This window comes from Struthio camelus, chromosome 3 (assembly GCF_040807025.1).
Source record: "Struthio camelus isolate bStrCam1 chromosome 3, bStrCam1.hap1, whole genome shotgun sequence".
NCBI lineage: Eukaryota > Metazoa > Chordata > Aves > Struthioniformes > Struthionidae > Struthio > Struthio camelus.
This window is the reverse complement of record NC_090944.1, coordinates 16,298,341-16,314,231: the sequence shown is the minus strand read 5'-3', so window position 1 is coordinate 16,314,231 and position 15,891 is coordinate 16,298,341. Positions and strand designations below refer to the sequence as shown.

General features: G+C 43.7%; 1 protein-coding gene across 2 annotated transcripts in view; it reads left to right on the top strand.

Moving 5' to 3' along the window:
• The first annotated feature begins 6,002 nt into the window (after positions 1–6,002).
• The window catches only part of KLHL29 (kelch like family member 29), a 382,418-nt gene continuing 372,529 nt past the window's right edge, over positions 6,003–15,891 (top strand). Inside the window, exon 1 of one of the 2 annotated variants that reach the window (XM_068937065.1) lies at positions 6,003–6,236. The gene's annotated coding sequence lies outside the window, so the exon portion shown is untranslated. The remainder of the gene's footprint in view (positions 6,237–15,891) is intronic. The other variant, XM_068937066.1, reaches the window with a different exon arrangement.

Here is a 15,891-nt window from a genome sequence, read left to right as displayed (position 1 = left end):
GATTATTTGATAATAATTATTCTTCTGGTTCAAAACTGCAAGCGTCATGAGGACACCGGGAGCAACGCAGGCTGCGCTGGTGCCCGGAGCCTCGTGAGGGATCGAGCAGGAGGAATCAGCTTCTCGCGTGTGAGATGAGGAGCTGCCACGAATCTCCTCCCACTCACACATCTGCAGAAAGACATACAGATTTCTCCACAAAGCGAAAGAAAGCACATACTTCCAAATACATATTTAACTTGCTCTTAAAGACCCCTACCTGTGCCAGCCTTCCCAGAGTAAACAGCTTTATTATCCAGGGCTCTACGTGATGGGGAATTGTGTCTTCTTTTAACGGTGGATTTGCCTAACTCAAGCTTGCAGCTGCTGGATCCTGTACTGCCTTTGTCGGGAAAATAAACTTGCTCCTCAGTCTTGATTATCTTTTCCATGGGTCAGTACCTACACGCGGTGACCAAGTCACTTCTCAGCTTCTTCCTTGATGGGCTAAGTAAGCTGAGCTGCTTATGCCTCGTGTTGTCATGCTTGTTTTCTGAATCCTTTTTCACACCTTTCCTTTGAACTGACCTTGGTATTTCCACATCGCTTTTGAACTGTGAACACCAAAACCGGACACAGTGCCTAACAGCGGTCTTACCACCGTTGTGCACGCAGGCAACATCAAATCCTCTTATCTGCTAGATATTACTCTTTTTTTAACATCTCAGGACTGCATTGGCCTTTTAGACACACAGCTACAGTGAGATTTCATTTTGAGGTGTTTATCCGAAAAGAATGCTAAATCTTTCTCCAAGTCCCTGCTTTCCAAGAGACCCTCCTCCTGCTCTATGCAGCTTTTATTCTTTCTTATATTGCCTTGCACCTAGCTATATTGAAACTTATTATTTAAACAAATTTATTATTATTATTATTTTGACCTCTTAATTAAGCAATTTGGGTCACTCAGCAATAATAATTTGCCTCTCCTCACTTACTCTTCCACTTCTTCACTGTTAACCCGTGCCATCTGTAAACCTCACCAGCAAAGATGCTGCAGCATTTCTTAGATCAGTGATAAAACTATCTGGCCTTTAGCCAAAAATGGATTCCTAGAGGAATCCAATAAAAAGAGAGTTTTACGTAACATTCAGGATATGTGCAAAGCATTAGCCAAATCAAAACCAGGAGCACCGCCACCATTTTCAACCTTTCACCAGGCATCAGGTAAACAGAAGGAGAAATTTATACATTGCTCTGGAATTCAGAAGGTTTGGGGCTGGCTCTGCTACGGAGTTCAAAGAGGACATTGAGCAAGTAACTTAACCTCTCCTGAGCAAGTAACTTAACCTCTCCTTTCTCTCTCTGTAGAGTAGGAGAAACAATACTACCCCCGTCCCAAGGTGTTGTGATGACAAACTCTCCACCACTGGTCAAACACCGGCGGGGCAGTTTGTCTGCCTCAAGCATCTGTCTCACACACAAACTTTCGAGTAAACCAGCCCTTCTAAGATAGTTGCCTGCAGGGATGCTTGCACCACTCTGGATAGCAGGGGTTGAGGGATGTCACGCAGTATGCATCTCGCTCTGAAGCCTCAGCTCAGGCTAAGTTCCTCACAGCACCACTGACTTAGGTGGACCAACTCTCTTCGGGAGCCTTGGGGGCACCAACTTGCCTCCATTTCCTTTGCGCGAGCCTACTTCTGTTTTATCCAGCAGCCTAAGTACTCAATATTTACACGAAAATTATGCTGATCTTGAATTAATTAAACTGAACTAGATTCCAGTATTGGCTGAGATTTCCTTTGGAGGCCATCTAAATATATAGAAAAATGATGTGTAGCTGCTTAGCCAAAATATTACAGCATAAATGGGGATCTCTCTTCAATGACAGAATGGCTTCATCTCCTCTTCATGCCCAAGGTGTCACAACGCTGCTTCACTCCGAGCTGAAATGAATTGTTTGACAAGAATGGGGTGCATGATGTGTCTCCTAAAGTAACTGTGACTGAGTCATTTATATTTTGTGTTCTCGCTCTCTCTTCTAGTTATGCCACAGATGGCAGAAAATAGGAGTCAAACTAATTTAATATAGTCAGTTCACAGTGGCATGTATTTTAGTTTTCCCCATATAATTATGAGAAATAGGTGACAACATATTGTTACTGTTTTAGACAAACAAATCAAACAACATAACTCCCTCCAAAATAACCCTGAAAGTCCAATTCCTCCCACTCCCCCTCCAAAAAACGGCATAGTGGAGTCAATTCACCAAAACTCAAGAAATCGATGCAATTATTTCAGCGGCAGTGAAAATGCCTCTCCATGTGGTCGAGTGGGACTAGAGGTGAGTTGAAAATAAAGTTGTTAAATACACTCTTCATAAACTTTTGAAAAAAGTCCCAGTAGACGCCTGACTTTTCTACTACCTCCAACCATTAGAGATTTTCCCATAACTCAGGACAGAACTCTGGACTCTGCCAATACAGTAAAATAGATTTTATTTGTACCACTGCCCATCAGAAACTAAAATCATGACTCTAGCAGAAACCAATTCTGCCTTTTGGGGCAAGTTTCAGCAAATGGTTCTGTCATACCTAAGAGAAATCAGCTCAATATACTACTTGTATACTTGTACAGGATCAGACTCTTCTTATTCCCTTGACAAGTCAGGGACAGACATTTTCCTGACTTCCACTTACTTCCAGAACTCTTAAACACTAAAAATCTATTACCAGGATTTCAGGCAGTAGCAAACTCAACAATTGACGTTAGTATCAAAGATGTAAACATGTAATTAAGAAGATTTTCACTAGCTGAAAGCAGGAGTCAAACCTTACAGCCAAAGCTTGGAGAGCAAACATTCCTCTTTGGCTATAGCTCAAAAAGATCTCATATAACAGTTTCTGGAGATGAAAGTTCATTACCTTGGAAATGGCTTGATCTGCATTAGAAGGCAGGAATTTTCAGTAGCAGACTAAAGAACTGTATTTTTAAATCCCTTAAAATAAACAAAAATCTCCCTCTGTGAAGCACGTCTGACCCAGGCAGATAAGGTCTTTCACAAAGTAAATAGGAAATGTTTGTGGGAAATCCTTTATAAAATCTTGATACGTGATTACCACCCAGGTGCCTTCCATGTGCCAGTAGCTAATGAAACGACACTGCCGTCAAATATTTTGAAGACTAGCGTGAAATCTCCAATTAGATGCATAGGCATAGGTGTCTTCTCATATTTTATCAGAAGATGGACTTGATGCTTTGACAATTCAAGATGCCACTTAGTTTTGATACGATCGGCAAAGACAGGGGGAGTTGCATTATTCCCATTCTAATACCTGCCTTGTAACATAATAATCTATTACTAAAAGGAAATCTCTTCTTTCAATGGTGTAAGCTTTACCAGCTACCAAAGTTTTGCAGGCTATCAGCCGCCTAATCCAAAATCAGGACTCTCACAAACAATTCTCCATCTATCAAGTACAAGACTGTAACTCATTCTATTAAAAAAAAAAACCCTCCAACCAACCAAAGAGAAACCCCCACAGAACATTTGTTCCTCTGTAAATATATCATTTGTTAACATCTTGAATATCCTAATTTTCACTGCTATCTCATAGACTTTGGTTAGCCTCCCTTAAAACAGATGCTAAATGGGAGGACAGTATTTCCTGAATACTGAGAAAGGATGTCACTGGCCGTGCATCATTCCCAGTGTCAAGAATAGCGTGCCAAGCTCAGAGGAATGTCTCCAGACTCAGATATTAACCTTAATTTTTAAACAACTTTTGCATTGTGACTCCACTGAACCATGAGTAGGATGCCCAAAATCATTTTTCATCCACCTGCCCCCATCTTTAAAGCCCAGATGTAATGCTCTTCTTTCAGAAACAGCAGAAAAAAAGGAATATCGAGTACTAAATGAATAAAACGAAGCACTGCCTACTGACATTACTGAATTTACTAAAATAAGAAAATGCAAGCATGAAAATTAATTTTACAATATTACCTGTAATGTAAATCATCTGTTTTCTCTTCATGAAAACTGTGGCTCAAACTCTGAGTTAAACTGGTTTAGAGCTAGAATAAAGTTCCTGGAGGATCAATAAATTCTTTGAAATTTACAGCTATAAATAAAATCTGACCCTATGCCAGCATTTGTAAACCAGGTATTTAAAAAAATTTGAGCGAAAGATTTAAACTCCGTCTCCCTGAAGTGAAAGTACATCCCTAAAATGAGGAACTCAGAAAAATGGTCAGTATAATACACCTATAGAGCTTTATAGCTTAAAAGTGCTGTCCAAATATTAGCTAAATCCTTACTATAAACCTGTGAGGCAGATAAGATGGAAGCACTTATGCTAAAAATAAATAAAACCCAGAACTGTCTCATATAACTGTAAGATTTTATTAAAAATAAACGGGGCTGGTTGGTATCCTTAACCTCAAGGTCACAAAACAAAGTAGTAGGCACCGGAGGATAGCAGCAGCAACCAGTCCTCCAAAATCACTGTGTCTAATTAAGGATTCCAGCGAATCTCCGCTTTATGCTCTCCCCTGTCTCGAAGCATTCGCTGCGAGAACATTCAAATGCCACCGGGAGACTGACATGCTACTTGTTAGGTCAACAGTCCCATTGAGACTTTTTCTCATCGGTTTCATCAGATTCAGGTCAACTATATATGCCGGGCAAATAACAGCACACCAGGGCAAATAACACCGAACGGGGCTCTTGTGTTTGAGAAGAAGAAAACTTAAAAAAAAAAAAAAGAGAGAGAGAGAGAAAGAAAAAGAAAGAAATCGCATGGAAATCAAAAGAGCATGTCGTCTGTGCACTTGCTAAATAATTCAGATTTAAGCTGGGCTGAACTTCTGACCCTGACATTACACTGCAATGTAAAAGAGTGGAGGGTTCAACGTTAATACATGATATATTAACAACAAAAATGTATGGGAGCCTTCCTGTTTGAAAGCGAGGCCATATTCTGCTAAAAGCCTTCTAATAGTAATGATGACGATGGCTGTTTTTAGGAATGTTTTAGTCCCTTGCCGTACCGTATTTTCATTTGTTTGTGAGGTTGGGAAGAGGGAAAATAAAATTGCCCTTTTAGCGCCGCACCCTGTCTCCTCCCAGGCACCGAGAAGCGTGCCTCCGTTTTTCCAAAAAACCGCACAGTTGCCCATTTCTGTGGCTTGTGCGCTCTACCTCCCTTCCCTCCGCTCTGCTCAGCTGTCATGTGGCACAACCGTCTCGCTTTCAGCACGCCGCAGCACAGATTTCCCCACTCCGCATTTTCAACTTAAAAACTAAGGAAGGAGGAAAGGAAATTAAAAAAAAAAAAAAAAAAAGAGTTTGATTAAGCCGATTTTTATGCTTGCAGGAAGCACAAAAGACAAAGTGTTCCACGTTTGAAACTACAGCATATGCAGGCTGCGTGTGCGCGCTCCCCCCGAAAGCAGCACGCGCCGCCAGCAGCTTATACATCACGGAGAGGCAGATGCAGGTTTCCACGCGGAAAATCTGTAGCGAGCACAAGCACGGTGGGGAAAAAAAATAATATATATACATATATATGTGTGTGTGTGTGTAGTTATATATATTATAGATAAAGAAAAGAGCGCTGTGTGGAGAGAGCCGCACCGACCCCTTCCAGGACTGCCGCCGCTGGCTCGCGCCCCCGCAGGAGAGGTGTCACTTCATACAGCGGGAGGCATGTCTGCTCGAGTGCGCGCTGCGCGGGGCGCGGAGCGGGGGGTGGCGGGCAGGGCGGTGACCCTCGCGGAGCGGCGCGGCCGGGGCCGACGCGCTGGGGCGGGCGGCGGCCCCACGGCGCGGCCCCACGGCGCGGCCCCACGGCGCGGCGCGGGAGGCGGCCCCCGCGGGGGCGGAGCGGAGCGGGCCGGGCCGGGCCGGGCCCCGGCGCTTGCCCGCCCCCCGCCGCCGCCGCGATTGGCTCCGCCCGCCCCCGGCCCCGGCCCCGGCGCCGCCGCCGCCGCCTCCCGCGCTCGCCGTCTAAAGCGGGCAGTAGGTGAGGGGACGGCGGCCAGACGGGGAGCATGGTCGCGGCTCCGCAGCACCTTCCGCGCCGCCTCCCTTACTCGGCCGCTTCACAACGCCGCGCCGGGCCCCTCCAGCCGCGCCGGGCGGCTCTGCCCTAGGCGGCGAGGCTGCAATGCACAAACCGCCGCCGCCGCCCGCCGCCGCGCATCCTCCCGCCGCCTGAGGAAGCGGCCGCGCACCCGCGCCCCAGCGGAGCGAGGTAAGCGGCGGCGGCTGCGCGCCCCGCGTAGCGCCCCTCCGGCAGCGGGCATCGCCGGGCTGGCGGCTGCCCTGCGCCTGCGCCCGCTGCCCGCATTAAAAACTTCCTGCGTGTCTCTCGCCGTCTGCGGGGAGGAGGGTGCCGTGCGGGCAGCAAAACGCGGGGCGGAGGTGGCTGCTTTTTATTATTTTTACCTTTCTTTTTTTTTTTTTTTTTTGGTTAAGGATGGTGCAGGGGGTGCCCCCCGCACACGCGCAACTTCTGGCGCTCGCCGCGCCGCGGGGACCGGAGCAGCAGCGCGGCCCCGGGGGCTGCCGTGTCTCCCCCCCCCCCCCCACCGGAGGCACCTGTCCGCCCCCCCCCCCCGCCCCGGAGGTGGCGGTTCCCCGGCCCCAAAGTGCCCGGGAGGCACCGCTGAGCCCCCCGCCAGGCAGCCGCCCTGCCCTGCCCGGCCCGGCCCGGCCCGGCCGCCGCTGCCGCCTCCCTCTGCCCGGAATGTATTTCCACCCCCCCACCCCCCCACCCCCCCCGCCGTGTTTTGTACGGAGAACTTCTAGGTGAAATACTATGTCTAATATATTTTAAAAAAAAAACCACTTCCAAAGCATTTCCCACTCCGTGCCATATGACATTCCTCGCCCGTGTGAGGTTTTGTTTGGCTGCTGCTGGGTTTTTTTTTTTTTTTTAATCCCCCTTGTTTTCTTTTAACTCATCTTTGAGCCCCAGTGCAGGCTGGTGCCCTGAGGAGCACAGAGACGCATCCCTCTCGGTACCCCTTTTTTTTTTTTTTTTCCCCCTCTTTTTTCCCCCCCTTTTCAGAAGGGCTGGTTCAGGATGGGGAGGCACAAGCTACTTTCTTGACATTGACTGGCTGTGCCTGGCTGTCCTTGTCGTGCGAAGGTGCGGGTCTGTGGTCCCTGGGATTTTTGGTTCAGGTTCCCCTTCCTCCCACAAAGGTAGGGAAAGGTCTGGAGGAGGGGAGTTGTGGTGATGGATGGAGGTGTTTTTCAGACACTTCGTAAATCCTTCATGTTTATAATTCATGGGGGTTCCCCTGCCCCTGGCTTCGTTTTATTAAGCTTAGAAATATTCCTAGAATATTTAGAAATATGTAAGCTAGAGACTTCCCTTTTTCCCCATCAGAAATTATGGAGCCCTGGTTATGTAGCTGGCTGCCTGCGTTTGTTTATTGTACGTGAAAACCGCTTAGAAAAATGCAGCGTTCTGGTAACTAGATTAAGGGTGTTTTAATCACTTTTCCATCAATGTAGAAAATGAATGTGCATCTTTGCTCTAGGCTTAGTATTTGCTTTAACAGAGGGATATAGAGCATTTTTCTGATAAACGAAGAAACTTTTATTTTTCTCTTACTGTATTTCTTTAAAACAACAGAGCGAGTGTGTGTACGTGCAGGCACGTGTGAGTCCGTTACCAATGATTTAAACACATTTATTGGGCTGTCCTTTTGAGGTCAATTTTGAGGTACTTAAAAATCAAACTCCTGTCGCTTTAAGGTGACTGCAGATAACAGTATTACTGTCTCTTATAATTAGCAATCTGCTGAAACTTTAAATCCCCCTTGATAGATGTTATGATCTGTGTGAGAGAAGGAATAGCAGTCCAGCAAGTGTAGCGTTTTTTTTTTCCTCCCTCTGAAACAAAGCAACAGTGTGTCTTTCTTCTATTATTGTTATATTCTAGATTAAACTGCTAATGGCTTTTTTTCCTATGGAAAAAAATAAAGTGCAGCCATATTTTTCACTGACATTTATCTGTGTCAAACTTTAGTTATGCTCAGTAGGCTGTTTAATCTTCGAGGAATAGCACAGAGGGTTTTTGTTCTTCTAACCTGTCCTCGCTGTGTGTATTTATGGAAGTTGCCTTCAATTGAAGATGAAATATGGGAGCTATGCAAATAATTTAGTGACCCATCCAGGATAATACTTAGCCAGCGTATGTAAACTACATCTTTCATTGCCTCTTTTCGTATAGATATCTCTTCCTATAACATCTGTTTTGATATGTCTTAAGAGAAACTGAATAATGCATGTGACGTTTTAATTGAAAATTGAAGTATAGGGTTGAAGTTACTGCCTCTTATGAGATACGCAAGTATCACTGCAGTTTATTTAAAAGTCAGAAAAAATCCAGTTATACGGAGTAGCTGTCTCGCAAGTAATGACCATTAACACTTAATTTTGATGAGCAATTGTTCATGTTCATTTACCTTCCTGTAGAGGGTCTTAAATGCACTATGAAATACGTACTCGGCTCTCGATCTTAAAAACTGCCCGAGTTTTCTGTATTTGTTGTCTCCGGTAGCTTATGAAATGTGTGCAGAGTGTGTCAACCTCTTCCCTTAACAACAAAACCTCTGAGCAAATGTTCAGCGTGAATTATATTACTGAAATAAAATATTCTATAGTTGTCATGGTTACAAATAGAGGCCGGGTTACTGGTTTTCATCTGCATGCTGGGGAGGGGGAAGTCTAGTTTTGTCACTTTTTTAATTACATTTCTAATGAGCGATAGTCATACTTCAAGCACCCTGTATATTAGATACCCAGAGTAGCGAATGAGATTGGTAGAAGTCTTGCTGAAACAAAGTAGTAGCGTGCCGGAGAAAGCCCTTTCTTGTTCGATTGGCTTTTTTAAGAAGCAGAAATCTAGTGAGAGAAGAAATTACCCACCTCTATTTCCTTATTCTTGCAGATTAGCATTCTGTGAGTGTTACTGCTCTTATTCTTCAAACAGTAATATAAAGTCTATAGGGTGTGTGTTGACTGGAAGCCTGCTCGAGAGGAGGAGAGGCACACATGCTCCACTAAGAGCGTGCCTAGAAATAAGACGTGGTTTTTGGGTTTACCGTGAACTGTATCTGTCGCTATCACCCTTGACGCCCGTTTACGTGGCGAGTTCATTATCCGCTGCAGTCTTCCCTCCATCCTCAAGTTTGCCGTGCTCATCTTGCTGGTTGTGTTGTTTTGCTCGCACGCGTTGCTCCTCTCACAGGTTTCAGTCCGTCGCTCCAGCTCGGCGCCGCTCTACCTGCGCGCAGAACCGGGACCCTAACCATTGTCAGTTGTCGGCGTTAGTCCCGATGCCGTTTCCCTTCTCTACTGTGTGCTCGTCTGCAATTCAGTCTTGTCCATGGTTGCTTATTTTCCTGACCTTTTAATTTAGTTCCGAAAACCAATGTGCCCAATTCTTTTAAAGCATAGGAAAGGGGGAGGAATTAAACTTTTTTTTTTCCCCCCCTCCCCTCCTTGTGCATGCAGAGTCTCTGGGTCCTATTATGGAAGTTCATACCCTGTTTTAGGGGTACCGATTCCCCTAGGTAGGTAAATGGAGAGAGAAATTCCCGTCTCTCCTGCCTTGTTTAACTCCCATCCCTGCCGTTGTAACTGTATTGTAGTGGGTTTTATTTTTGTCATTATTTTTTTTCTTTACTAAATCAAAATAGGTATGGAGGACTTTTTGGCTGTTTTCAGCATTAAGAGAACAGCAAAGACTTAGTAGTTTAAATTATTTAGCATCCCATTTCTACGCTTTGGTTCATAAGTACAGCGTTCTCGAAGTTCTTGCAGGACTCGCCCGCTAACGACGCTCATCCACTTGGGTTTATCGTCGTACGGCACAGGAGCAGGGAATCGAGAAATCCGGAGGCCTGATCCTGGAGCTTCTGTTTGCGGACTCATCAGCTTCATGGCACGCCGCAGAGCTCTACATAGTTTTCTGATAATTACTTCTTTATGCTGTAATCAAGGCTCGCTGATAGTTCAGCGTGGGTTAGCAAATTACTTGGTCCTTCCGGTTTGGGGTTTTTTGTTTTTATTTTTATGTATTTCATTCTTCGGTTCTTCCATTTGCACAGTGTGCTTGTTTTGATAACCCTAAATATGACATAGTATCGCTAGGTGATTAGCTGTATGAATAGATCATAAAATCTAACCTACTCACCTCTCCGTGGAAGCAACACTGTATCAGTACATTTCCCACTTACCCATTTCCTAAAGCCCATAAGCAGACAAACCACTGGCCTTGGCAGATAATGCAATTTGCCTTAAATAAACCTGCGGGTACTTGAAACTGTTATATTAACCTGGTGTCGTGTGTGTTTGATTCCCTTTCTGGTTTTGCGGTAGCTCGCCCTGGCTGGGGGGAGAGGAGGTCGGCGTCCCTCCTTCTGGCGAGCTTCTCTTATGGCCCCTTACAGGCGGATACAGCTCCTCGCCGCTGTGCGGAGGGTGGACACGGTCTTCTCCAAGTAGCCTGCCACCAGCCGCTCTGCATACAAGGCTGTATAAGACGTAAACAGCCTTGACGTGCTGCTGTCACTTCTCTTCCCTTTGTTACTAGGAGTACAAAGAATCCTTCCCACGCTCTAAGGAAAGAGATTAAAAGAAAAGAAAGTGGAAATCTCTTGGAGGAACACCTTCCTCTAAGATTTTTTTTTTTGAGAGTCAACAACACCCTTTGCAGCCCGTCGAATATGCACCGTTTTCCTGTTATGGTTAAAACGGATATGGTTAAAAGTAATACCGGAGGTAGCTCGAGACGCCTTTGCAGTGCTGTTATTATGCAGCCGGTTACCTCTGTGCTGTCTTGACCATCTGATAAATGACAGTCACTAAATTCCAAGTCACACTCTTCCATAAATAATTTTATGTTTTGGGTTAGAATACCTGGAGCATGGGACTGTTTTCTCTAATTTCTTGGTGCTGCTTTTTCTTTTCTGGGGTGCTTAGGTCTAGGTTTTCAAGCAGTCTAAATCTGGATTTTTGCCATATTTGGCATTAACATCAAATAAACCACAGTTCTCTGGTAGCTTTAAACTTCAGGTAACTTATAACGCTGGCTTGCAATAGTGATATCGATTCACTGAAGCAGTCTGTTTGAATTACAGACAAAGACAGACTTTGTCTTAACGATGAATTCAACATTGCTCTTGCAGTGGTGCTGTATGTTTTAGAATAAGTTCCTTGCCCTCCGATACAACATGCTATATTATAGGTGACTTAATACTAGGGCTTTTGTTCAGATTTTGTTTCGTTTGGTTTTGCTTACTGGAAGATGGAAGACTAAACTCTGCATAAATATGGATGAAACTCAGTGTAATTTAGAAAAATCTGACTGTTTCCAGGGGCATGTTTTGGAGCTTTAGTGGGGAGATTTTCTTGCCCAGAAGAGTACTGTTAACAGGGAGCTGTCAAACAGGCGTATGATGGGAGTGTTTTGTGAACTGCGTGCATAGTTGAGAAACACTTTTTTTTTTTTTTAAAAAAAACAAAAGAATCAAGTTCATGAACAAATATCTGAGGCAATGCTGCTCTCCTGTAGTAGGTCTCTTACATTCAAGATGTTCCTAATTTGTCGAGCTAGACTTTAATCATACCTCTATTGATATTTTTGAACCTTGAGAGAGACTCATTATCTGTATTCACTTTTTTTAAAAAGGTGGAGAAAGAGGGGAAAAAAGCATAGCTTGCATCACAATGCAGACAGTAGAAATCCTGGACTTAGTGTGATTTAAGAGCTTTTGGTTCAGACACTTCTTAAAGTCCATGCTGATGAGTAATTAATATTTAAATCAGATAATTCTGCTCTGAGATGTGCTTTGTCAGACCTTATTAGCGGGTTTTGATTTTTGTTTTTGGCCTGTGAACACTATGCCAGTGGATCTGCAGATCATAGCATGCTCTTACTACTCAAAGAAAAGTTTCTCTTCTCAGTCTGAGCCTTCAAGATACTGGTTTCCTTAATTAGAGAGAAGGGAATTTAACTGCCATTAGTTTTTCCAGCCACAGGTAAACTGCAGATCAGAAGAAGGGAGGGCAAAATCTTCAGAAATGTTATAGTAAAGTAACTAACATGAAGTAACTTTAAAGTGGATGCAGGTGTGTTTTTTCTGTGCTTTGAAATATATATGTATTGCAAATTTCTATTGACTTGTGACTTGTTAACACCTGATTTTCTTACATAATTCCTAACATATTGCACACTTCAAAAACTTCATTTTTAACTTTCTGTCAACTCTCTTCACTCTTCCTTGCCAAGAGTGAAAAATGCCAAGTTGGAACACTTTGCACCACGATGTTGCTTGGGTTTATAAGTGACTGGAAAATGCTTCAGAAACTATATGAAATGCTGCAGAATAACCTTGAATTTGAGCATTACCCTATCAGGCTTACTCTTTACCCCTTGATAAGGTTTGGGCGGGAGGGGAAAGAAGCTGCTAACTGGAGATGAAACTTTTTATGGGTTTGCAGCAAATGGCAGAACGTAATTGTGTGTGTGTGTATAATATATAGGTTGAGACAGTTAACTCAAGTATATCTGCTATGAAGCAGATATTTAATATTATTTAATATTAAATGTGTTCTTATCTATATTCTTAATATACAGGTGGAGGGATAGGTTAGTTAGGTTGCTGCTTGGAGTATCAAGACTAGGAGATCTGATGGTAATGTAGGTTGGTTCTTTGGGGTTTTTTCTTTGCTTTCCATGAATGGCTTGTGTTAGTAAAATATACTGGAGGCTATAAGGGCTGTCTCAGAAGGATGCTGTGAATGATGGAAGGAAAAGTATAGAAGAAACTATTTGCCTTAAAATTATGCAGGCACTAGTTGCCACTTGGATAGATCAGAGATTTCTGGAAGGTGGGGATAAGTGGCTTGTGTCGTATACATAAGCCTTCAGCATAAAAACAAGGGATTTGACTGTAAATGTCGGTTTTTGACTATATGGCACTGATTTTGTTTTAAGAGTTTTGTTTAAGAAATGGAAGATTGATATAAATCATAACTGCTACAAAAAGGCAACTACTTCGTCTTTTCTTCCATCCTCATGCCTTACATGGGGACAGAAGTAGAGCAGTGAAGCCTATCCTGATGTTCTCCATCAGCGCTGTGGACTACTTTCTTCACTCCAGGCCACTCCCTTGTTGTAGGAAACGTTGTGCCGAAGTTCATACCACTTCCTTAAATCTCAGGAGAGCAGTTTTAAGGTTTATTGCTCTTTGGATGGAGGTATGAATGGGAGGTGATGCCCAGCTCTGTCTCCAACGTGCCCTTTGGAGTAGAGATGTGCAAAGCCCTCCAACATAGTTGATGTGTTTTCCTAGGAAAACAAAACTTGGTATATGTTCTCGCTTTTTTTAAAGTGATTTGCCTAACTTGGGGATATCTCTTCCCCCCGAAGCACTGTTTTTTCCCCCCTCCCAGTTTCATAAACAGCTTGATATATTGTGTCTGTAAAGCGTGGCTACTACCAGGGCCCTTTGTAATCTGTCCTCTTGGGAGCAGAGAAATACCAGAACACCAATACATATTCTGTATTGAGGAATTATGAAAAATGCTGCTCTTTCCCCCCCTTTAGGAGAAGGGTGAAAAAAGTGTGTGGTTAAATTTTCCAGCTCATCTCTGGCAGATTTTCTAATACAATGCAAGGCAAAATGTTAACTGCACCACCCTCTTTCTTATGCTGTTTTTGGCTGGTTAAGAGGAAAGTATTTAAACCAAGAAAAAAAAACTGCTCCGAGTGTCTCTCCCTCCTCTTCTCCCTCCGATTATTTCACATTTCTAAACATTGAGCATACCAATCAATATTCCATTAAGAGGAGAATTAGCTTGGGAGAAACTTGCATGTATTTGCATGTAGTAGTTTATTTCTTGGTTTGTGTATTTCTGTGCCCCTTGCCCCATGTCATCTGTTTAAGAAATAAATAAATATTTGGACAATTGCATCTAATAGCCAGGTTTGTCATGTCCCACCTCAGTTCTGTCAATATGAGTTGCCGGTGCAGCCTTCTTGAAGGCCCTGCTTTGCTTTGCTTTGCATTGTAGGCGGCGATGACTGATCACTCAAATGTTTGTAGCCACTTCTTTGTTTCTGTTTTTCAATAGTTGGGCATCAAGGTATTAGGTTTCAGATCAAATGTTGCTCTTGGTTACACATGCGCAGTTCACAGAAGTCAATGTTGCATAGACATGAGAGTTGGATTTGAGGCTTTGTGAGTTAACTCCTATCTCATTTGCACTAAAGCTAGTCTGGATTTTCTGTAGGCTGGATTGGAATGCCCAATCTCAAAAAGTCAGAAACTGTGAGACTTTTTTGCCCTCTGAGCCATGTTTCTCTTTTCATTGGCTCTGTATGAGCCCGAGAGTGGAGAACACCCTCTTGCTTTCTGAAGTCTAAGCGCTGAGATTACAAACAGTGTAATAAAGTTTGATTTTTAAAACTGCATGTAGCACACAGAAGAGTAGAACATGGCTCTGTGGGACCTTCAGGAGAACCTCTCAGTTGACTTTGATAGTTGAGTTGTCAGAAGAGCCAGCCACTGAACTGTGGTCCAAACCCTAACCTGGTTGACATGTGCGGAGCTGCCATGTTCTCATGTGCTTTTGGTGTTGCCCAGTGCTGCTGTACCCTGAGGAGCAAATAGCTTGGGAAGCTCGGCTGGGAAGATCTTCAAGTCAAAGTAACAGTTAGCAAATCTCTGCAGACTCTAGCCACTGTAAAAGGGGGGGATGCCCGCTTGAAGGCAAGGCATGCTTTCTGCCTTCTTTGGCTGATGTGCTCCAGGTGCTTCAACACGTTCTCCCTCCCACCAGTTCTGTATTACATAGTGGACAAAAGTTGTCATTGGCCCAAATCTAGTGAATTAAATGAAGTTACATTTGGTACCGAGAAAGTCTTAGCTGATTGTTCAGCCTATTCTTTTAGATTATCAAATTCCCAAAGCAAAGCTTATTTTCTAGTACGTTTCTCTGGAGGGAAAAAATTTGTAATTTTGTGATTAAACTTCTGGGCTGTTTTGACTCTGCAACATCACAACCTTATCTCTCTATGAATTAAATGGCAAAGGGAAGTTGTAGCTGATATTTGAGTTATTTATAGGAGAAAAAACAGGGTATGGGAATGGTACAGCAAGCAAGGAGACACAAAGGCCTGCCTGAAATCTGCAAAAATATGGGACTTACTTTAAAAGTGGTAGACACAGAAACAGGAATTTAGCCAAAGATTGTGGTTCGCCATAATACTCTTTATTTTGGATTGTTTTTCCTCTTGGAGAGATGGAAATTTTGAAAGTGCATTTGGGAAGGGGAAGGAGTGCTCTTACTAAAAGAGAAATGGCAGCAAGTTTTCCTTAAACTCACTGCTTCAGTATCACACTTAAACAGTTCAGAGCAGCATCCTTCAAGCCTTCTAAAAACTGTTCTTGGACAAATCTTGCGGTTGCAATAGCTAAGTTACTGAAGTATTATATTTCAAGAATAATAGCGGGGGGGAAAACCACTGCGTGTACTACTTCCTCCTTTATTTGGAGAACTTTGTGGCTGTGATTCTCCAGTGGCCCAATTAGGGTGGTCTTGGTTGGAGATCAAGAGTGACACCCAGTCGGATCAGCGTGAGAAGCTTAAACTCAAACTTGTGATTGAAGTGCGGATGCAGCCTTAACTGCAGGCATCTACTTCTTCTTCATAATGTCCATTTCTCAAGGACTGGGATTCACAGTTGAACTTGCTTTCAGCTTCACAGCATCATTTTGCAGCAGGTTCTTGTATATCTTAATGCCAGAAGGGAGGGGAGATTGGTCAATTGAGTGGCAACATGTTCATAGGTGTCCTCTGCTTTACTGTGACAGTCAGAGCCA